Below are 23,093 nucleotides of genomic sequence, written 5' to 3' on the forward strand. Positions count from 1 at the left end.
GCTCCAAAATTTTTCTGTTATACTCTTCCCTTACGTTCGTTCATACCATTCTTCCTTTTGTTTACATAATATATAAATGGAATTAGGGAAAAAAAATGTTCAGCATAAACTATATCAGAGCTTGGGCACTACCCAGAAGTTCCAGTATATTTATTTGTCTTGAGTTCTCATAGGAACAGATGGTGTCATTGCCCTGAAGACTCTAGACTTGAGTATGTGGAGAGTACACACTGTGTCACAGTGACTCTTACGGTGCTTTTGACTCAGTTGCAAGTTAGTGTTGATTAAAGCACAGCCCACTCAATGAATTGTGACATTCAAGGCAGTTGAAAACTTTGACCACAGAAAACAAACAAACACAAACGTGAGCCAGTGTCCATGAGAACATAGTCTTTAGTAACTTAACTCTTAGTGATTGGGCTTCCCAGCTGGCTCAGTGGTAAAGAATCTGCCTGCCAATGCAAGAGCTGCAGGTTTGATTCCTGGATCAGGAAGATCCCCTGGAGTAGCAAAAGGCAACCTACTCTAGTATTCTTGCCTGGAAAATTCCATGGACAGAGGAGCCTGGCGAGCTGTAGTCCATGGGGTTGCAAAGAGTTGGACACAACTGAGTGACTGAACACAACTCACAGTGATAATCAGCCTGTGATGAGGTATCATCAATTCCATTTGAGAGACAATGAAATCAGGTTCAGAGAAGCTAATGACTTGAGTGAGATCATTGAGCAGTATTGTGGGACAGAACCAGAATTCACGGATTTTTTTACTTCAAATTCCATAGCATTTATACTATACTGCCCTGTGTCTTGAAATGTACTAAAATAATAGAAACTTCTAAGGTGCAAATCTGATCAATTACTCCAAACATTCCCGTAAAGATACAGAGGAAGGGAGGCTAAGGAAATGCCTTTGGATGGGAGGCTTATGTGGTTGTGGCCGTGCGAAGGTCACCAATTCATTCCTCTTTTGGCTGAGTAGGTAAAAGAGGACCATTCTTTGGTTAAAGAGCTAAGATCCCTGCTCAAATCTCTAATGAAGCTCTCATTAGCTTTTTGCAAATGAAAGTAGAGAACATAGTATGAAATGGTGTGGTCATCGGGAAGCTGTAAAAAAGCAATGACTGTAGTGTGTTGGGTGTAGAAGGAAATACATGTGGCAAGTAAGAACTTCCTTTAGGGAATTTTCAAAATAAAATAGGAAAAAATATGCAAAGAGAGATTGGTTTCTATTTTTTTGTTGTTGTTTTAAGATTTTTATAAGACTTAAATATGTTTATAAGCTGGGAAGGAAGGAAGGCACGTAAAATGTTTTTTGGTCATGCTGTGTGGCTTGTGGGATCTTAATTCCCTGACTAGAAATCGAACCTGGGACCATAGCAGTGAAAATGCCAACTCTTAACCAGTGAACTCCCACCTAAAATGTATTTAGCCAGGAAGGAAGGTCATGACATAAACTTGGCATAGCCTCCATTGGATACAGGCAATAGGGCTGGCCACGAAAATAAGAGAAAAAGCTTTTAATTGAGTCAAGGGTAGAAAGGCGAGCAAGTGAGAGAAATAGGGTGAGATGAAAAATTTTAAAGTTCTCTATATAATTAAGGTGACCACAAAATTTATAATCCAAACCAGATCACTTTGAGAGTAAAAGGGGTGCCCAAGATCTGGAAGAGATGTTGGGGAAACAAGCATATGCCAAGGCTAAAGAAAATGTATGGTCACCCTCTGATGGCTTCAGTCTTACAAAATTAAGGCATCTCCCATCTTCTCTTCCCCAAACATCCCTTACTGTATGGCATTTACCTCCTATTTGTTTGGTATTTATTGTTCTATTTATTCTTTAAAATTGCTTTCAAAAACTTTATATACTGTATATATTCATATATATTCAAAGCACCCAACAAAAACTTTTTTTTGATAACATAGTCTACTGGACCTTTTGAACATGGATCCTCAATAAGAATAAATGTATTTGTTTATAAATTGTATATACATACTATTGAATTGATGTATCATGTCCATTTACGCCCAAAGAGAAAAGTTTAAAAGTGAGATAATGATGTATTAACATGTAATATTTTAAAACTGTATATTCATCAATGACAAAATCATTTTGTTTCACATGAAAATATGTAACATACATTAAGGCAATGTTTATAATGTTAGATATCGATACCTCAAATAGGCTTCATAATTATTTTTGGCCTGACTTTGAATCAGAACCCATTGTGTCATCATGATATAAGTGACTTCTCTGGGCCCCATAAACAGCAGTGCATTATAATTCAGTAAAAGCTAATGGATGAGTGTGCAGACCATGGACACCCCAACTGTCATCTTCGGTCCCTCTTCCTTGAATGTTTTGTGAACCATGTATGGTGGGTCACTACTGGATCTGGACTAGCATGGCCCTCCTGACAAGCATAAGTCCGAAAGAAATAGAAATGTTAATGTCTTTCCTATCAAGCTGCTTTGCTCATATTTGGGGGTGCAGGTCTGGACTTTGATGTCATATTGACATTGATTCAAATTTTTACTCTTAACACTTAAAAGTTATGTGATCTTGGACAAGTTACTTTATCCCCTGCAACCCAGATGGTTATTTGCTGTAAAATGTTGATAGTAACAGTTGATTCAGATTTGTGTGTTTGTTTGTTGGACAATCAACTAAAACAATGGCCATGAGTGAAATCCAGCCAAGAGCCTAATACAAGACGGTTGCTCATCGACTCCTGGGCTGCCTCTCTCCCTCTCTACTTCTCTTCTTCCATCTTGTTTTCTGGCCCAAGATGATCACACCACTCCCATGCTTTCCTATGTCTGAAAAATGAAAGAAAACAAGAAATTTGGTATATCTGACCAGCTATTTTGAGTTCTTAAACTGATTCTCCTAGAATGGCAGTTAGCAGACCTCTATTCTATGTTAGAAAATGAGCAAGGGAACCTCTCAGATTCACACATGCCACATATTTCTCCCAGGACTCATCAGCTAGAAAAAACCCTTGAGGTCACATTCATAGCAAAAGCTAAAATTTCACTAGTTTCGCTGGCCTTCCTCATCTTTTGACAGAGGATTTTCAGCTCCCTGCCTGCCCACCCACTAGTATTTCCAGGACTCTCTGTGGGGTATCTTAAATGGGCTCCCAGCAGTTTCACCCTGGTCACACCCAGTAACACTGGACAGTTTTGTCCTCCAATTGCTGTTCTGTGTATGGTGCCTCCCTGAAACAGCTCTGCATGTCCTCTGCTGGCATGGGGGTCCCCTTTCTCCACACTCCTTCAGTGGCCATTCGAGTCCCTCCCTTTGCTCTGCTCTGCACAGTTAGCAGGTGGGCTGATTCACCAAGAACACATGAGACTCCATAACACCAAACCTACCAGTTTGGTGTCAGAAGAATGTGGAGGCGTAGGAAGTGAGGAAGGTGATATTTTTCCACCCCTTTGCCTAATGTTCTGGCAGGGTATGATCACAATAGATGTATTATATAAATTAGTATAAATAATTAATGAGCACTTATAGCTCCATCTTGCTTTCTTGGACATATACATGTATCCAGAAGGCTAGAGCAGGGACAGGTCTGAAATGTGTTTGCCAGGATGTACCCAGGATACCTCCTCCATTTTGATAACTAAGCATTTGTAACAGGATCAGGTCATCTTCACCCTTTCCCTTAGCATAAGCTTCCTACAAGTAGACTTTTCAGCCTCCATCCAGAAAACCGTTGGGCCATCAAATTATATCACTATATCCATTTGTGCCTAAACCCTACAAGGGAGTGTGGCTTGAGTTCTGGTTCTAAGGGATTCTTGACATCAAGGTGAGAAACTTTGGTGAGTACTGTCTTTCTAGTTCTCCAAAAAGAAACAGTATTAGCTTCATTCTCATTTTCCCCTTCAGTCTTGTAATTATAACCATCCTCAGCCTAATGTCTACCATTTTAGTGCTTCTGACAAGCTGGATGCTGTGTTAAAGTTGCTCAGTCATGTCCAACTCTTTGTGACCTCATGGACTATACAGTCTATGGAATTCTGCAGGTCAGAATACTGGAGTGGGTAGCCTTTCCCTTCTTCAGGGGATCTTCCCAACCCCGGGATTGAACCCAGGTCCCCTGCATTGCAGGCAGATTATTTATCAGCTGAGCCACAAGAGAAGCCCACACAGCGCTGCTGTATGCAGCACTATTTAACCAGATGGAGCATGATTTGCATTCTTACATAAGACTTGCTCTGGCAGACCTGAAACACGGCAGGGGAGCAGAGACCAAGTCCAGGATGAGTTTCCACTATGTCAGGTTCACCCTGTAGCCTCAGACTTTATTAAAACCTACTATACAAATGAGAGGAGAAGGCAATGGCACCCCACTCCAGTACTCTTGCCTGGAAAATCCCATGGATGGAGGAGCCTGGTAGGCTTCAGTCCATGGGGTCGCTAAGAGTCGGGCACGACTGAATGACTTCACTTTCATTTTTCACTTTCATGCATTGGAGAAGGAAATGGCAACCCACTCCAGTGTTCTTGCCTGGAGAATCCCAGGGACGGCGGAGCCTGGTGGGCCGCCGTCTATGGGGTCGCACAGGGTCGGACACGACTGAAGCGACTTAGCAGCAGCAGCAGCAGCAGAGGAGATATGTACTGAGGAACTAGAGGCATAGATAATAGTTCCACATGAGGTATAGACTGGAGAAACTATAGCATAGCTTGTATAGATTTGAGCCACCAAAAGCATTTAAGAGAGGAGACTAAAAATATCCTTTTGGCTCCAAATGATGAAGCCTTTTGTTTCACTATTACTTTCACAGATTTGTTCTACATAATTCATTTAAAGGGCAAAAGTAACTTATTTTTGCTGCATTGTGCATTTTAATGAAATGCCCTGGAAGCATCAGCATCTCCTTATCTTTCCCTCCTTTGGAAAAAGCAATATATAATGAATACTCTGACACTGAAATGAGTAATTAATATGCAGCTTATTTAGTCAAGTATGAATCAGCATTTTGATGATGTCTTGTGAGGATAGGATTATAACTGGCAGGATTTCTGCCTTAAGGTTGATAATTCTGAATTCTCGAAAGAACAAATGCATTAAACAGTACTGTGAATTTGTCTTATAAAGCATGCAGCCTTCCAAGGGACAAATCTAACTTATAGAAGAGACAAATTGATAAAAACTAGTTAAATATGTACTAGCTCTGAAATATGTAGATCATTATAAATTTGTGACAACTCTTAAATTATTCAAAACAATAATTTAAAATTATTAAAATTAAGAATTCTCTTCTGTGGTATGTTATCTATAAGATTAGTAGATTCTTCAATCTTCACCCACCATTTCTCATTGACCTCTTTATAATTCAAAGTGCTGGTTGACTTTTGACCTCTTTATAATTCAAAGTGCTGGTTGAATTTTTCCAGTTACTTGATTTGTTAGGATTTGTGCAATGCAGAAGAGGCGGTTTGATCCCTGGGTTGGGAAGATCTCCCAGAGAAGGAAATGGCACCCTACTCTAGTATTCCTGCCTGGGAAATCCCACAGACAGAGGAGCCTTGGGGGCTACAGTCCATGGGGTTGCAGAGTCAGACATGAACTTAGTGACTGAACAGCACCAGTGCAGTTCTTAGAGAAAGCTGTCTCAGCCACACCTAGTTTGGAATCCATGTCTCTTTCATAGACATAGCTTGTTCTCATCCTCAGAAACACATTTAATTTTTGAACTATTGTATGGTTCTTCAGTTTAAATTATCTTCTTATTTCTCCATCAAATTATTTACCTCTCTGTTTAGAAACTCTGCTTCAACTTCCACAAAGTTCTTCCTGATCAATCCTATGTGACCCTAATGTCTGCTCAGAAGGATTTATCAAGTGTGTTTTTTGGAACATCACTCGTCTAGGATGCTCTGGGTAAGAGTTTTTATAAACAAAGAACTGAGGGAAATGTCAGTTCTGTTTTACCCCTCTGGGAGACTCATAGCATGTAAGTCTCTGCATGTAAGTTTCTGCTGTAAGAAGCTTATCTTGATTAACTTATCTGATCACACATTTATATCCTTAGGAGTTGTGATTCTGTGGACTGGCCTCCAGGATATAGCAGTGATAAATTGGTGTTAGGGTTAAGTTTGCTGATATCAGTTTCAGAGTATTGAGTCATTTCTTTACAACTTGGTATAAAGTCCTTCAGTTTTGCTGTCCCATTTCCCTGAGTACCTGCATGTACACTGCTCCAAGTGGGCTATTAATTCACATCAACAGAATGAAAACTAGAACATTCTTGTGATAGATCTGAAAATTGCCATTCTTATTTGGATCTGAAAAGACTCCTCCCATCTTTATTAATAGGCTCTAGTGACTCCGTCTTAGGCTGAGCCCTCCTGTTCCTTTTTAATTCTCTAGTCGCCACCTTAGTTACAAATGCTGCTGAACACACTCAGCTTCAAAGCCTTGTCACGGGCCTTTCATTTTAGCTCCTCTTGCTACATTCTGGCCTTTTCCGGTTGTTCAAGTCACAGCTGGTAATGATGGGGACCAGATGATGCCCTCGCGGCACATGAGAAGTTTTTACCAGGATGTGGTTTGATGGTTTTGCTTGGGTATTTTGTTGTTGTTATTTTTTCCTTTGGAATGTGAGTTGTGGCCAAGAATTTTTTCCCTGATTACATTTTTGCTATCCCTTTGCATTTGGAGAGTTGGAAAAGATACAGAGAAATGTAAGGAACATGCCTGTGAACTCCTCAAGCTAATAGACTCATGTAGGGTGACTTTTAGTTGTGACCTTTTGTCTATTCAATAAATGTGCTTTTATTATGTCCAAAGTATCGTGCTGACATCTTGGTCTTACCACTTTTACCAAGGCATCATTATTCTAGATCATTAAAATCATAAACGTTTATATACATAATTCATTTAAAATTACAGGAGGAATGCCCACCCTTACACTGGTGTTCACCTGATAATGTGGTGGAGTTTGCATGAATTTATCATCACCGACTGCAGTACACTGTGCACCACATATAGGCTATTACTGTTTAAAATATTTATTGTGTTTTTCTCATAGTAGAATTGTTGCACATTCATTGTAGAGAATTTGAACAATATAGAAAGAAACTAAAAATCATCCATGACCTCACCATCGTATCCATCTCACTCTTTACTTCAGGGTTGTGAAACAGCAATGGTATATGTAAAACTGACACTCCAGTAGTTAATTTCATACACTAGACATCATAACTAGACAGTCTGTTAGTAATATTTGCCAGACTCAGAACCCGGTAATGATTTTGTACTCAGTGGTTCTAAACCTTGCAGCTAAGACTGAGATGTCTTTTTGTTTCTCTCTTTAGGTCATCTTCAGTCCACAGACTTAGAACTGTGCATCTCTCCCGAATGTATATCTCAATCTTGGCCACTCCCTGGAATCTAACTCATGGACCAAACTGCCATCGAACATCTCCATTTAAGTAAGTCTAACAGGCCTCTCAGACTTAACAAGGTCAGCACTGAACCCCTGATGTTCCTGTCTCCAGATTTTTCCCAGGCAGTTTTCCACATCTTACTAAGGATGATACTAAGGAGCATCACATCCACCCAGGGGCTCGAATCAGAGTCTGAGAAGTTGTTCCTGACTGCTCTCCTTCCTTCCCCCTTCCTCTTGTCTAGCTTACAAGAGTCTGGAAAGAGAAAGATTTGGGGGTGATGCCAGATTTCTCTGGGCCAGGCCATTATTGAAGAATGTAATTTATAGGGGTCAGTTCTCCCTATGCTAGAAGCAAATGGAATCCTGTCAGCTCCCATGCTGGGGGTAGGCATGACTTTGGCAGAACACATGTTTTCCACATAGGAAAAAAAGGCAAAACCCTTATGGATGACCCAGCAATATGTAGCTGACTTCAACAACTGCTGTTTTTGGCAGCAAAAATCAACCCCACAGGCTGGGACTTTCAAATGGGGGCCTTCCGAGTAGCTGCCAATAAAGAGTATTCAGCAAGCTAAGCAAAAAGCAAAGTTCTCTGTGAACCAAGAAACTGGAGAACCTGGGTCGGCAGAGGTCAGAACTCAGAACAGTAGGTTATCTTCTTGGGTGATAAGTTAATCCATTTCCCCTCCTCTTCCTTAAGGCTCTTGCTGGAATGAGCTGTTGGGTGGGGATGGGGCACTGATTTAAAAAGTGGGAAGAAGGGAAGGTAGGGAGATGTGGGTGCAGGGCTCCTTCAGAGGGACTGTTGCTCAGGGAGTGTGGTTTGGGTTTATACAGACTGGGGGACATTTAGCATCTCTGATCCTTATGCCAGAAGTAAATGAGAGTAAAGATCAGAAGTGCCCATGAGTCGTTGTGATAATCAAAAATGTCTCTGCATAGTTCTATGGATCTGGAGCCATCCCAGCTTCCATGGAGTCTCTTGAGAGAATCTATTAGGAAGGGCTTCCCTGGTGGCTCAGATGGTAAAGAATCCACCTACAATGCTGGAGACCTGGGTTCAATCCCTGGGTTGGGAAGATTCCCTGGAGGAGGACATGGCAACCCATTCCAGTATTCTTGCCTGGAAAATCCCCATGGACAGAGGAGCCTGGTGGGCTACAGTCCATGGGGTCGCAAAGAGTCAGACATGACTGATCGACTAAGCACAGCACAGCACATTAGGAAGCAAAGAAATCTTAAGAGAGATGTGAAGGAGAGATGTGTGTGTGTTTGTGTGTATGTGTGTGTGTGTGTATGAGATTGGTTGATACATTGATTGGTGAGAGAGCACTTTTTACCATCTAGGGTGGTCAGATGTAGGATATGGAGACTCTTGGAATCAAGAGCAACCTTTGCTTCAGGATCCTCAAGGATCCTAGGACAAGGCACAGTGTCCATCACCAGGATCCTAGGGGAGAACCCCTGCATCCTCAGCTGCCAGGGAGTTCTGGGCCCCAGGCAGGATTAGATTTCTTTTGCCATGTGCATTGAAAATCCTATTGGAGTAGGATTCTGTTACAAACACTTAAATAGCCAGTGTGTGTGACACATAGGAACATCTGTGATGTCATTTTCTCTGTGTTACATTCCACCAGCCTGAGTAATACTACCTAAAAAACATATGTTCTGGTTCTCTGAAGCCTGTGCTTAAGACCAGGAATCACTTTGCTGATCACACAGGTACAGGGATAATCTTAGACTCAAACTTGTCTTGAGTATTTAATTTTATAAATACTCCAACACGCAGCATCACCTTAGGCTGGTTATTTTACTCCTCTGAACCAGTTTTCCAATCTGTAAAATAGGGCTTTTGATACTTTATAACATGGTAGCAAAGGATGGATAAAATGACTATGTAAATTATCTGATACAGATTTTGTTACTCTCTAAACCTTAATTCCCAAACTAGCCAGATAGTCCTGGAACAAGGAAAACTGCTTCTGACTCAATGACCTTATATAGTTTTATAAAACTCTATCTTCCTCGGGTGCTTTCCAGGTTTCTTCTTGACCTTCTTGTAATTTTGCACAGTCGTCACTACACTGCGCACAAGAATGAGCCTTCCCCTCATCCAGGCAGGTTGGATACATATCACACTACAGTTTAACCTGGAGCAGCAGACAATATGGGGATGTGAGCGGAAGGGATTCTCTAATTTTTTTTTTTACAGCCAAATAAAGGAGGCAGTATACATGTTAATCTGGGCATCTGATGCCAATTTTATTCTAATAAATTGGTTGAAACCAAAAGGAAGGGAAAAAAATATACTCTGCACTGATTCAGGCAGCACCCAGCACCTGTACTCATCATTCCATGACTAAGCATCTGTTTACTGTCATGTAACATAATCTTGCTGCCAGATACTTTTAAAGACCTGTGAAAAACTCCAATAATTGGAGAGATTCCTTATGAGGCTTGCAGAAGTTACAGAAGTCAAGGATGTCACTAACAATATAAACATTAAGATGATAAAAATGAGGTTTGGATCCAGGGAGTCAGATGGCAAAATGGAACAGGCTCTTAAGGGAGCCTCCTTTTGGTGCTGTTCTCTCTTCACTGTGTCCTTTCTCGTTTTGACAGCCTCATCTCTTTTCCTCAATTCCTTTCTCTTTAGTTTCTTTCTTTTCTTTAAGCAACACAGCCCTTATACTGTCCTCCGTCCCCTGATGTATCTTGAACACTACTAATATTCCTGTATCACAAAATGGGTATTAAAAGTATCTTTGTAATACAGTTTATATGGAACATGAACCTAAAAAAATAATTACAGGAATTGCTGAAGCAAAAAAATGCACTAAAGTCCCAATATTCTCATTTGCTAATTAACCCAGACAAAGGCACACTTTCTAAAACTGCTTTCATTTCATGTAAGAGTGCTAAAATTAATGACCTATTCAACGAATTTACCTCAGCTGGAATCTCAAAAATGTGGTACCTAACTCTTAAGAGAAGCAGTTTTATTTATTTTTTAAATAAAGCAGAAAAACTGGGAAATGAGCCTGTGTCTTCTGCCTCTTTTCCAGTATCTTTTGTCTTGGCTCCAAGGTTAAATATACTCATTGCAGACACAGGCACAGGCATAGATGACCTCATAGGGGCTGAAAAAGAAAATAGAAACTGCAAGATAGGTAAAAAAAAAAAAAAAGGATCATTGCTAAGGTTTGTGTCATATTTGAGCAAAGTAATAATAGTTGAGCATTCATTGGATGCTCACTTTGTATGTGTGAGCCCCTGTGCTGAGTGCTTTTCAGGCATTATTTATCTATTTCTCATGCAGCTGTAAAAGGTAAGTAATGATAAGAGCGAATACCCAAGTAGCATGTATTACGTGTTAGGTAGAGTTCTAAGCACTTTGTAAATGTCAACTCATGGAATCTTTGTAACAATCATGTGAGATATGTACTGTTGGTATTCCTGTTTTACATATAAGGCGATTGAGGCACAGAGGATTTCAGCAGCTTGTCCGAGATCATAGTTGATTATCATTGGATCTAGAATTTGACCCCAGGAAGGGTAGATATCAAACAGTGCAATGACCACTAAGTGGTAGTGCTTTTCGCCTACTTTCTCTGAAGTTAAAGGGTGATTGGTGTTTTATACCTAAAGTTTTTGCATACTTGATACCCAAAGTTGATGTCTTCTCAGTTGCCAAGATTAAAATTGTTGAAGAGAGAAAGAAGTCTAAGGTGACCACAGCCAGGGCAGGAGTTGGGGGTAATATGTGGTGCAGATGGGTGAATATGTGCCCTGTGAAAGCAAAAAAGGTGAGAGAAAACAAAAAACATGCACCCTACTTAAGTATGCCCTTTTGTGTGACTTGACAGTTTCTTCAGCCTCGGCCCCCGAAAGATTCATTCTGAGTTGCTTGGTAGCTGCACTGTGTCCAAATAGCCATCATCTTTTATCTAGACTGTATTCCTAACTGCTATTCCTGTCCTCTAGCATTCTTTCTCCACCCTAAGAGCCAAGAGGGAGCTTTTAAAAGTGTAAATTATGAGGATTCCCTGTTGGAAATCATCCAAAACCTTCCATCTCACTGGGAATAAAATGCAGACTTCTCACCCTGGAGTTTAGGGCTCTGTATAACCTGCCCTTTGCCTAACTAGGTGGGATATTTTAGTTTTGAAAAGGACATTACAAAATGGGTATACATTACTTAGCTAAAAGTGTTCTCCTTAGTATAATAATCTGTGCTATCAGACATAATGGGGAAATTTGCATTCATATGCTTAGAACTTTTCAAAGATTTAACTGAAAAAAAAAAATCACACTTTTTTTTCTCGAATAGTTTTTTACTTCCAACGTTTGCCCCATGCACTGCCCTATAACTGGAAAACTCACAGTTGTAAAATAACAATTTTTATGATTATGTAAAATCATAATTTATGATATGTAAAATCATAATGTTTCAATGTACTAATTGCATGAGGTGGCCAAAGTACTGGAGTTTCAACTTTAGCATCATTCCTTCCAAAGAAATCCCAGGGCTGATCTCCTTTAGAATGGACTGGTTGGATCTCCTTGCAGTCCAAGGGACACTCAAGAGTCTTCTCCAACACCACAGTTCCAAAGCATCAATTCTTCAGCTTTCTTCACAGTCCAACTCTCACATCCATACATGACCACTGGAAAAACCATAGCCTTGACTAGACGGACCTTTGTTAGCAAAGTCATGTCTCTGCTTTTGAATATGCTATCTAGGTTGGTCATAACTTTCCTTCCAAGGAGTAAGCGTCTTTTAATTTCATGGCTGCAGTCACCATCTGTAGTGATTTTGGAGCCCCCCAAAATAAAGTCTGACACTGTTTCTACTATTTCCCCATCTGTTTCCCATTGATGCTGGGAGGGATTGGGGGCAGGAAGAGAAGGGGACGACAGAGGGTGAGATGGCTGGATGGCATCACTGACTCAATGGACGTGAGTCTGAGTGAACTCCGGGAGTTGGTGATGGATAGGGAGGCCTGGCGTGCTGCGATTCATGGGGTCGCAGAGTCTGACACAACTGAGCGACTGAACTAAACTGACTGAACTGACTAAGCCAAACATACATATCAAGTCCTTCCTTTAAAAGAAGTGATGCACCCTACAAATTGGGCTTCCCAGGTGGTGCTCTGGTTTTTCCAGCAGTCATGTATGGATGTGAGAGTTGGACCATAAAGAAGGCTGAGCTCCAAAGAATTGAAACTTTTGAACTGTGGTGCTGGAGAAGACTCTTGAGAGTCCCTTGAACTGCAAGGAGATCAAACCAGTCAATTGTAAAGGAAATCAACCCTGAACATTCATTGGAAGAACTGATGCTGAAGCTGAAGTGCCAATACTTTGGCCACCTGATGTGAAGATCTGATTCACTGGAAAAGACCCTGATGTTGGGAAAGATTGAAGGCAGGAGGATAAGAGGGTGACAGAGAATGAGATGGTTGGATGGCATCACCAACTAAATGGACATGAGTTTGAGCAAATTTCAGTATGTGAACTGAGAACTTCCAAATGTACAATCTGGATTTAGAAAAGTCAGAGGAACCAAAGATCAAATTGCCAAAATCTCAAAGATCCACTGGATCATTGAGAAAGCAAGGTAATTCCAGAAAGGAAAAAAAATAAAAAATAAAAACACTACTTCTGTTTCATTGACTACTCAAAAGCCTTTAACTGTATGGATCACAACAAACTGGAAAATTCTTAAAGAGATGGGAATACCAGACCACCTTACCTGTCTCCTGAGAAACCTGTATGAAGATCAAGAAGCAACAGTTAGAACTGGACATGGAACAACAGACTGGTTCAAAATTGGGAAAGGAGTACTTTAAGACTATATATTGTCACCCTGCTTACTTAATTTATGTGCAGAGTACATCATGTGAAATGCTGGTCTGGATGAATCACAAGCTGGAATCAAGATTGCAGGGATAAATATCAATAATCTCAGATATACAGATGAAACCACCCTATTGGCAGAGAGTGAAGAGGAACTGAAGAGCCTCTTGATGAAGGTGAAAGAGGAGAATGAAAAAGCTGACTTAAAACTCAACAACGGCCCCATCACTTCATGGCAAATAGATGGGGAAAAAGTGGAAACAGTGACAGATTTTCTTTTCTTGGGCTCCAAAATCACTGCAGACATTGACTTCAACCATGAAATTAGAAGACGTTTGCTCCTTGGAAGAAAAGCTATGAGAAACCTAGACAGTGTACTAAAAAGCAGAGACATTGCTTTGCTGACAAAGGTCCTTATAGTCAAAGCTGTGGTTTTTCCAGTAGTCATGTACAGACATGAGAGTTGGCCCATAAAGAAGGCTGAGCACCAAAGAATTGATACTTTCGAACTGTGGTACTGGAGAAGACTCTTGAGAGTCCCTTGGATGCAAGAAAATCAAACCAATCAATCAATATTCAACCTTTCATTGGAAAGACTGATGCTAAAGTTGAAGCTCCAATACTTTGGCCACCTGATGGGAAGAGCCAACTCATTGGAAATGACCCTGATGCTGAGAAAGATTGAAGGCAGGAGGAGAAGGAGTTAAGAAAGAATGAGGTGGTTGGATGGCATCACCAAATTAATGGACATGAGTTTGAGCAAATTCCAGAAGATAGTGAAGGGCAGGGAACCCTCAGTCTATGGAGTCACGATGAGTCAGTCACGATTTAGCCACTGAACAACAACAAAACAGGACTAGCTGGAACTCTATGGGGGACAGGGTAACTGGTAGGGGTGAGAAGAAAGCATAATCAGGGAAGTTTAACAGGAAATATTTCTCTAAATCATCAGCTGATTCTCAGAATGATCTGTTAAAGCGCATGTACTTAAGTACTCTTTCAAAGTAAGCCAGAGTTTAGGGACATATAGATAAGACAGAAGCCTGACCAAAGACTTGTCAAGCCGTAGTTCAGTGGGTAATGGACAATTGCAAGCCCTTGGTCAAAGGAAATTGTTAGAAAAGCTTAATGTATTTTGGTGGAGACACTGTGGACTGGGCTCTGCCTTCTGCTTTCTGTGAGAAATATGTAAAATGAGAAGCTGGCTTCTGTGTCTGCCCTTTGGAAAATAATTGTACTTACAGACTTAGTTGGGAGAATGTGTGAGTTTTCCCTGGCCTTTTTGCAAAAGAAGTCTTAACTCAGAAGACCATCTAGAAGAACAAATGGACTTTGGCTGAGAGAAGCTAATGGTATTGCTGTATTCTTAAAGTCTGAAAAAGGGTAGAAATGTGTTAATCTTTAGGGAAGGAATAGCATGTTGGAGATCCTCAGAGATTGGGGACTACAAAGAACTCATAAAGGTGCTTCACAGAGGACAAATTAGTTTTCAGCACTTAGCAAGTTCAGAAAGCTCTTGTGCCAAATCAACACAGCAGTACCAGTTAGGTATGAACTTTGCTGTATCCTTTTGCTTTCCTTGAACTCCTAGATGTCATAAATCAGTGAGCATAATGTATAAGGAAGGGGAGAAACCTGGCTACTGAAAGGTTTTAAATTAAAAGTAAAATTGACTCCAAAGAACCAGACAGGAATGGCAATGGCTTGGAGCAAGGAAAGCCTGTATGCCAAAGTTTGGGAATATTCAACCCACAAGGTAGATTACCTAATTGTGCGAATGTCACTTATCTAAAAATGCTGTCAAGTGAAGGATAAAATTTCAACATATGTGCAACATTTTTATGTATTAAAAGTCATTGTCAAAAGTAATATGTCCTTTAATCACTACTAAGGCCTTGTCACTTGCATATTTCCCTATCCTGTAATGGAAACAATGATTTCCATTGGAGAATGGAATGAACAATGATTCCATTGGAGAAACAATGATTTTGTTTGGAGAATATTTTTGTTAACAATTGGTTAATATATAGTTCAGACTGTTTAGAAAACTGTTGAGAAGCATGGAAGCCAAAGTAATCACATGGCTGAGTCATCTGTTAGGATCCTCAAACCTTTTTAAATGCCTTTGGCTGGAGTCCCAATTAATAGAGTCTGATGTGATGACTAATCGCATCAAGTCTCCTTCCATGACACCAAGTACTCCTAGGATTGCATCTCATAGAAGCTTCCTGTAGTTCCTTTCTATAATATTTTGAAATCTTAATATTGATTTCTTCCTGAGGGGCTCCCCTGAGATATCACAGTTAGCTCATCCAATGCCAACACCCAGCTCACTTGAGGACAATCGATGAACTATCCTGGTCCTGATCAAATCACTTGTTGTTTCTGTGATTATGCAGCCTCCCAGACTGGGAGCAATCAGGCAGACAATTATCAGGACGTTGACATCAGTCTCATCAGTTACCTGCTGTGACCACCAACATTCTGTATATTAATAAGGAAAAAATAGCCCACTGATTGTCATTTAAATTACATGAGGATATATTTGTCTTTTGTATCTCCAAGGCATTTAAATGCGATGTAAGATCAAAATTCATTAAAGAAGGAGAAGAGATGTTCCAGCAAACATTTCCCAAGAGGCTGACTATAACACTTGCATGGTGGAGAACATAAGTACATTTTGTGCTTAGTCATTTTTAATGTGGAACACAATTTAATCCAACCAGTATTTACTGAGCACTTACTATGGGCAAAATATTGTGTTAGGCCTTGCAGGAAAAAAAAAAAAAAAGAAATGTGGGGATCACAAATTTCAAGAGTCAATCATTGAAATCCACATATAAATAAATATAATCCAAGGCAGACTGTAATATGATGTGCAATAAGAATCACAGAAACTTCCAGCCTGAAAAGACCACATTACGTTGGTGCAATTAGGAAAGTCCTTGTGGAGAGGCAAAATCTCTGGGTAAGCTTTTTAAAATATAAAAATTGGAAGAAAAGAATTACAAGTAGAAATACATGCAACAGCAAAAGTATGAAATGGTTGTGGCAGCTGCTGAAAGTACTCCTACCACATCCTACAGGAACATCGTTTTCCAATGCACGTTGGTGGCTTCTCACTTCCAGCTCTGCAAATTTCCTGAGAGCTTTCTTTGCTTATGGGGTGTGCTTAGTGAGTGTGCAATGCAGGCCAGAAGGACCTGGCTGTGGGTGGGAATGTCCTAAAGAAAAGGGAGATGCAACTTCGAGCTTGTTGTGTAAGATAGTTGCAGTTTAGGTGAAAGCTGCATGGAGCTTTCATGGAGCAAAGAGCAGCATGACCAGAAGTGGAAGAAAGTAGGAACGATTTGTGTAGGCGACGGTACATATAATGGGTTGGCAGAAGCAGGAATCATTAAAAGTAGATTTGGCAAAGAGAAGTGACAGGTTTTAGCAAGGAAATGATATGTTTAGTACAATATTTTTTAACAGGTGTCACTTCCCCCATTCCAGGAGATCAATGGGGATCTTCTGCATCATTTATGTGAGAAGATGGTAGGTTGGAGCTTGGAACAATGTTTGGAAGGACATTGCCTCCCCTTGGAAGCTAAAGCCCTGGCCAATCTGAAGAAAGTAAAAACCATTCCCAGTTTTGCTTTGCTGTTAGGAGATAGAAAAAATCTTGAAGATGGCCTTTGAGACTCCAGGAATCTCTGCTGACCTCCACACCTCCATCCCACCTTCTTCACTCTCTCTTCAGCTTCCCCCTTTCCTTCTTTCCCCTCATGTTCTTTGTTTGGCCACACTGGCCTTGATTCAGTTCCTTACACCAACCAGAAGCCTTTGTTTGTATTATTTATTCTGCCCAGAAGGCTCTTCCCCTTCACTTCTCTCTTTGACCTAATTAACCAACCTCTATCTTACAAACTGATGCTCATATAAGACCTAGCTCGAGCTTTCTCATACCCTCTACACCAAATGTCCTGTTAATCTCACAAAACGCCCTGTGCCTCTCTGTCATAGGAGAGAATCTCAGTCTGTACTTATTTATTTATTTATTTGACTGTTTTAATGTCGTTCTCTCCTAACCAAGAGGAAAGAAAGCACATCTCTGCTCACCATTATATCTCCTGCACTATTACAGTGCCTGTCAGAGTTAACAAGTATCTCTTGGATTTATGTGTGGTTGAATGAATGAGTTGGTGAGTGAATAATAAGAAATCCACTGAAAAGTTTGGTCAAATTTGATACCTACTTTCTCATTATTATCAAATTGAAAAATACTAGTTACTTGTTTTATTTAAGAGCTTCCTATGTCTTTCTTCAGCCAGTTAGCTTATTTTTAGACTACTGTTCATGAGTTGGAAAACCAATTCTATAGCTACCTTTATCTTTCATTACTCTGAGCCTTGCTTGTTTTAAAAATGAAGAGAGGAAAGTAAACACTCCAATTTTGTGGTTCAGTTCACATTTCAATTTTTCTCTTCTTTCTTTTATTCTGAACATTGTAAATGGTTTGAAAAACCAAGCTTTTGCATGTATATTGATCTGTTCATCTACAGATTTATAAGAGCTTTAAAAACATGTATTAATACTTACAATAGCATTTCAAACTAGAAAATACAGCCACATTAAATCTCCATTAAGATATAGATGCTGTTAACAGGTTCACAATATGGCAGCAACAATTTCAAATACAAATTAGGGGTTTTGATTAAACCCTCTAAACTGACTAATGGTGAGTTCCTCCTAGAGGCACCTATCATTTTAAATCCAACAATTATGACATCTCTTCAAAGAATATATGGATTTAGAAAGCTCTAGCTTGAAAACTCAAGGATTTAAAACATTTGCAAATAAAAAAAGGTAGGATAACATTTACTCTTCTATTTCTAACTTCTCTAGAAATGTTACTGGATTTTTAGCCTGACATTTTCCCCTAATATATACAAATAAAGCTATAAATTTTCCTTCAAGCACAAGTTTTTGCTGTACTCTGTGAATTTTGATATACCGTATTTCAGTTATTTTTTCACTTCCAAACATTTTCTAATTTTCATTGGAATTTCTTTTTTTGACCCATGTGTTCTTTACAAATGTATTACTTAGTTTCCAAACATTTAACCATCTTCTAGTTAATTTTTAATGTTGTTATAGATTTCAGTCTTAATTCCACTGTAATAAAAAAACATTGTATGATTTCAATCTTTTGCAGTTTAAGACTAGCTGCTTGGTTTATATGTGCAATTTTTAAAAATGTTCTGTGGGCATTAAAATGAATGTTCTTAAATGTTATTATACATATGTGAATTAGATAAAGTTTATTAGTTGTGCTAATTCAAATATTTTATATCCTTCCTGATTTATTTTAATCTATTTTGTTACTGAGAAATGCTTAATAAAATCTCTAACCACACTTGTGAATTTGCCAAATTTTATTAATTCTGCCAGTTTTTACTTAACATATTTTGTTATGCTATTAGTACCTACATGTTAAGAATTATATCTTCTGGGAAGATTGGCACTTTCAACATCATAAAATGTCTCTATCAGTTTTCTTTAATCTCTTTTTTTTTGTGATTTTAACATAGCTATATTAGGGTGTCTTTTGTGGAAGAGTAGCTTTATGTGCATGTTTTTTTTTTTCATCCTTTACTTTCAACTTGTCTCCTTACGTTAAATGTGTTTCTTCTAAGCAGCGTGTAGTTTTTTGTTATCTGTTCTTACAGTCTTTGCCTTTTAATTAGAAGATGTAGCCTGCTTACATTTAATGTATTTGTTGATATATTTGAAGCTTCTCTTTGTCCCACCTAATATTCATTGCTGGTTTCTCCTTTCTAGTTATCTTTTGGGTGAATGTGGCAGAATCTTTTATTTTCCCACTTCTTTGTCTCTGTCGGCTTGTTAATACAATCTTTCATCATCCATTTAGTGGTTACACTAAAGACTATAATATACATCCTTAACTTTTCTAGTGTCATCTTCAGTTTAATCATTTTAAACTTCCTAACAATGTATTAAATATATTAAAATTATATAAAAGTATATATAAGTAAATATATTATATAAAAGTAAATATATTAAAACACTTGAACTCCATTTAAGTCCTTCCTTCTCTTTATGCTATTCTTGATGTGCATTTCAATTCTATACATATTTTAAACCTAGCCTGTCATTTTTACTGTATTATAAAATTAATATTAACTTAGATTTTCCTCACATATTTACCCTTTTAAGTGTCTTTGTTTCCTGCAATTCCATATCTCCAACTGAGATAAAAATTTTCCTACTTTAAGGACCTTCCCTAGTATTTCTTTCACTGTAGGTCCTCTGGTGGTGGAAAATATTTTTTGATAGAAAATATATTTATTTTGCTTTTAGTTTTCTTCTATGCATTTTAAAAACTTTTCATTTTGAAGTAATTATAAATTCACAAAAAGTTGCCAAAATAGCATAGAGATTTGATATAACCTTTATCCAGTTTCCTCCCATGGTTATATTTTGCATAATTGTGATAAGCAGAATTTTAGCAATGTCTCCTCAAGATTCCCATCTCCTGATTATTTGAACACTAACCCAGGCACTGCTGTGAAGGAAATATACCAATGCCATAAGTTTATGGGTCTTAAAATAAGGACATTTATCCTGGATTGTCCAGTTTGACATAATCTAATCACTTGAGCCCTTGAATGCAGAGAAAATTTCTCCAATTGAAGTCAGATGTGGTGGAAAGAAGAAAACAGAGGATAAATGAAAGCAGAGAGAAAGGTAGAGAGATTTGGAGAGTGAGAAGTACTTGACCTGCAACTGCTGGCTTTGACGATGAAGAAAGGAGTCCATGAGCCAAGAAATACAGGTAACCTCTGGAAATTAATAATGACCCCTACCAATACCCAGTAGGGAAGCAGAGGTTTTCATCTTACAACCACAAGGAACTGAATTCTACCAATAACCTGCATGAGCTTGAAAGTGGAGTTAACCCAAAACCTCTCGAAGGAATGCAACCTGCCAGCACCATGATTTAGGCTCCATGAAACCAGGAGTAAAAAATCAGCTGAGCCACACTGTGCCCAGACTTGTGACCCAGAACTGTGTGATAATAAATTCCATTGCTTAAGGCCATTACACTTGTGAAATTTTTTACTGAAAAAATAAATAAGAACAGTAATGAAAAGTATTAAATTTAGTAAATTGATAGTGGTGTGTGTGTGTAGTTCTGTGACATCTTATCACACATGTAGCTCCATGGAACCACCAATGCAATAAAGATATAGAAGTATCCTATCATTTCTAAGATCTTCCTCATGTTACAACCTCTTTATAGTCACACCCCTACCTCCCATACATTCCTAATCCCTGGCAACTACTACTGTCTTCTTCACCTCTATACATTTTAAAGTTTTGATCACTTGTTGTTTCAGTCCATTTCTCTCTGTTGTTCAGATTGGGGGACTTCTATTGTTTTATTTTCAAGCTCACTGATTTTTTTCTTTGTCATTTCCATTCTGCTATTGAGCTCATCTAGTGCTTTATTTTAGTTTAGTTACTGATTCTTCTTAATGTCTTCTATTTCTTTGCCAAGGTATTATATTTTTTCATTTGTTTCAAGCATGTTTGTAATTACTTATTGAAGCATATTTATGATGGCTGCTTTACAGTCCTAGTGAGATAATTACAACATCTATGTCATCTTGGTGTTGGTGTCTGTTGACTGCCATTTCTCATTCAAATTGAGTTTTTCTGGTTCTGATTATACCAAATGATTTTTAAGTATAACTGTATGTTTTGAGTATTATGTTGTGAGACTCTGGATCTTAGTTAAATGTGTGCTTTAGCTGACTTCATTTAACACTGGGCTGGTGGGGAAAGAGCGGTGCTACCTCATTACTGTCAAGTGGGAGTGGAAGTCCAATTCCCCATCTAACCTCTTTTGACACTCTAGCAGGGGAAGGACTCTTCATTACTGCAGGACAGGGTTGGAAGTTCTGACTCTATACTAGGTTTTCATGATATCACGCTGGTTGGGGAGGGCAAAGATACTTTATTACTGCTTACTGTTGGTCTCCATTGACACTGACACCATAGAGCAGTGGGTGATACCAGAGATAGGTTGGCCTCATTGCAATTAGTGGTAGTAGAATTCCTGATTTTCTACTAGGCCTCCTTTGACACCAGCCCATTGAGAAGTGTACCTGATTACTGACTGGTGTGGGGGAAGCACAGGTCTTCTACCTCACTTGGTTTCTACTGACACCACAAGTAGAAGGGAACTTGTTACCAGTTGATGGGAATGAAGGGCCCTGCTTACCACTTGGGCTTCTCAGAATCAGAACCCTGGGAGTTGGAGCCATTCCTAGTTACAGCCACATGAGGTAAAAATCTAGGCTCCCCAATTATCTTGTGTTGGTGGGTTGGGGTTGGGATTAGGTTTTCTTGTAGTCTTTAGTTTGAGTAAGATAATTATTGCATAAACGTTTTCTGTATTGCTAGTCATTTCCTGGTCTTTTTACTAGAAAGGGCAGGAATTTTTTGAGACTTTGTTGCGTGTGCCCATTGGTGTTCTAAGTTGCTTCATTAGATTGTTCGTTTGATTTTTCTTTTTCCTCTGTGAAATAGTTATTGATTCAAAGTTTGAATGATTTTATCACAGATTGCCAGAAATGGAAGATAAAAAAACTTTGCCGTGTCATGAAGGCTATGTAAAGATTTTTGAAGATACGAACTATCTTAGTTATCTAAAAGCCAAAATTTTTCAAGGATCAAATGCTCCATATTTTACATTCATATCCATTGATAAAATATTTTTCTTTTAGCTACACAAGTCATTAGGATGTGTTCATAATAAATATTTGTTCACTTAATTCTATTATTTAAATGTGTAATAGTCTTTAAAGTAAAATAGTATTTTTCTTGATATATATATCAAACATCATGAGGGAAGAAAAGCAATCTGGCAACAAAAACCTTTTTGGTCAGTATTTAGAGACAAATAAAATTATATTCTTTTTTCATTTAATATTTATAAAAAAATATTCTAGTATCTTGTAAGTGACAGTGGAGAGCATATGAGGGCAGAAAGATATAGCACCTTTCTGCCTAAAAATCCTTTTGGCTAAATATTCTCAAGTATATTTTTCAGGTATTTGTGCTTTCTTTTCAGGTAGGGAAAGTTCTGGAATAGGTACCTAATCCTAGCATTTTCTAAATATCATAGTCATCTAGGATTTGTTAAAAAAAAAAGAGAGAGAGACACTTCATAATTACCTCAGAGATTTTGCTCTTTGAAGTAGGAAAAATGGCAATATGAGCCAGATTCAAAGTGCTCTCCTCCTCCTAAAATTCTCCTAGAGTCATCCCCATATAGGGTCACAATTCTCTGTGAAGTGAATTACCTTATGTTGCTGCACCTTTTCAGATTAGTGGTTAGAGGTGTGGGCTTTGGATTCAGACAGAAATTGTCTTAAACCTGAGCTCTACCACTTAGTAGATACTGAAGAGCTTCTTTTGCCTTCCAAAACGTATTTCTTCATCTAAAATAGGCAATAAATGTTATAGTAACTAGAGTATGAAAGTGTTACACTTAGCACACTATTAGATCTGCACACTTTAGCCTTTTATTTATGATTATAAGGAAAGAAAGAGAAATAACTATATCACCTAGAATGTCTTTCTTTGGAAACTCTTAACAGTAAAAGAAAAATGGCCGCTTCAGAACTATGTCTGGAGATTTTTATTGACAGTGAGCTTTCTGCCCTGGAAGACTCATATGTTATCACTATGCTTCTGAGCACCATGCACTTTGAGTTAGGGGTAGCACATATTCTACAAAAACAAAGAAAAAAAAAGACA

General features: G+C 38.7%; 1 long non-coding RNA gene across 17 annotated transcripts in view; it reads left to right on the forward strand.

Annotated features, from left to right (window-relative positions):
- The window catches only part of LOC147378323 (uncharacterized), a 209,773-nt gene that overhangs the window by 150,332 nt on the left and 36,348 nt on the right, over positions 1 to 23,093 (forward strand). For 7 of the 17 annotated variants that reach the window (XR_015151859.1, XR_015151860.1, XR_015151861.1 and 4 more), the window contains 3 exons: positions 5,779 to 5,896; positions 7,333 to 7,449; positions 16,758 to 16,938. This is a non-coding gene — a long non-coding RNA (uncharacterized LOC147378323). Of the gene's footprint in view, positions 1 to 5,778; positions 5,897 to 7,332; positions 7,450 to 16,757; positions 16,939 to 23,093 lie in introns of those variants that run through there. The other 10 variants (XR_015151871.1, XR_015151872.1, XR_015151873.1 and 7 more) reach the window with 2 other exon arrangements.

This window comes from Bos grunniens, chromosome 2 (genome assembly GCF_055505025.1).
Source record: "Bos grunniens cultivar Pamir isolate PY7600 chromosome 2, Bosgru_T2T1.0, whole genome shotgun sequence".
Taxonomy (NCBI): domain Eukaryota; kingdom Metazoa; phylum Chordata; class Mammalia; order Artiodactyla; family Bovidae; genus Bos; species Bos grunniens.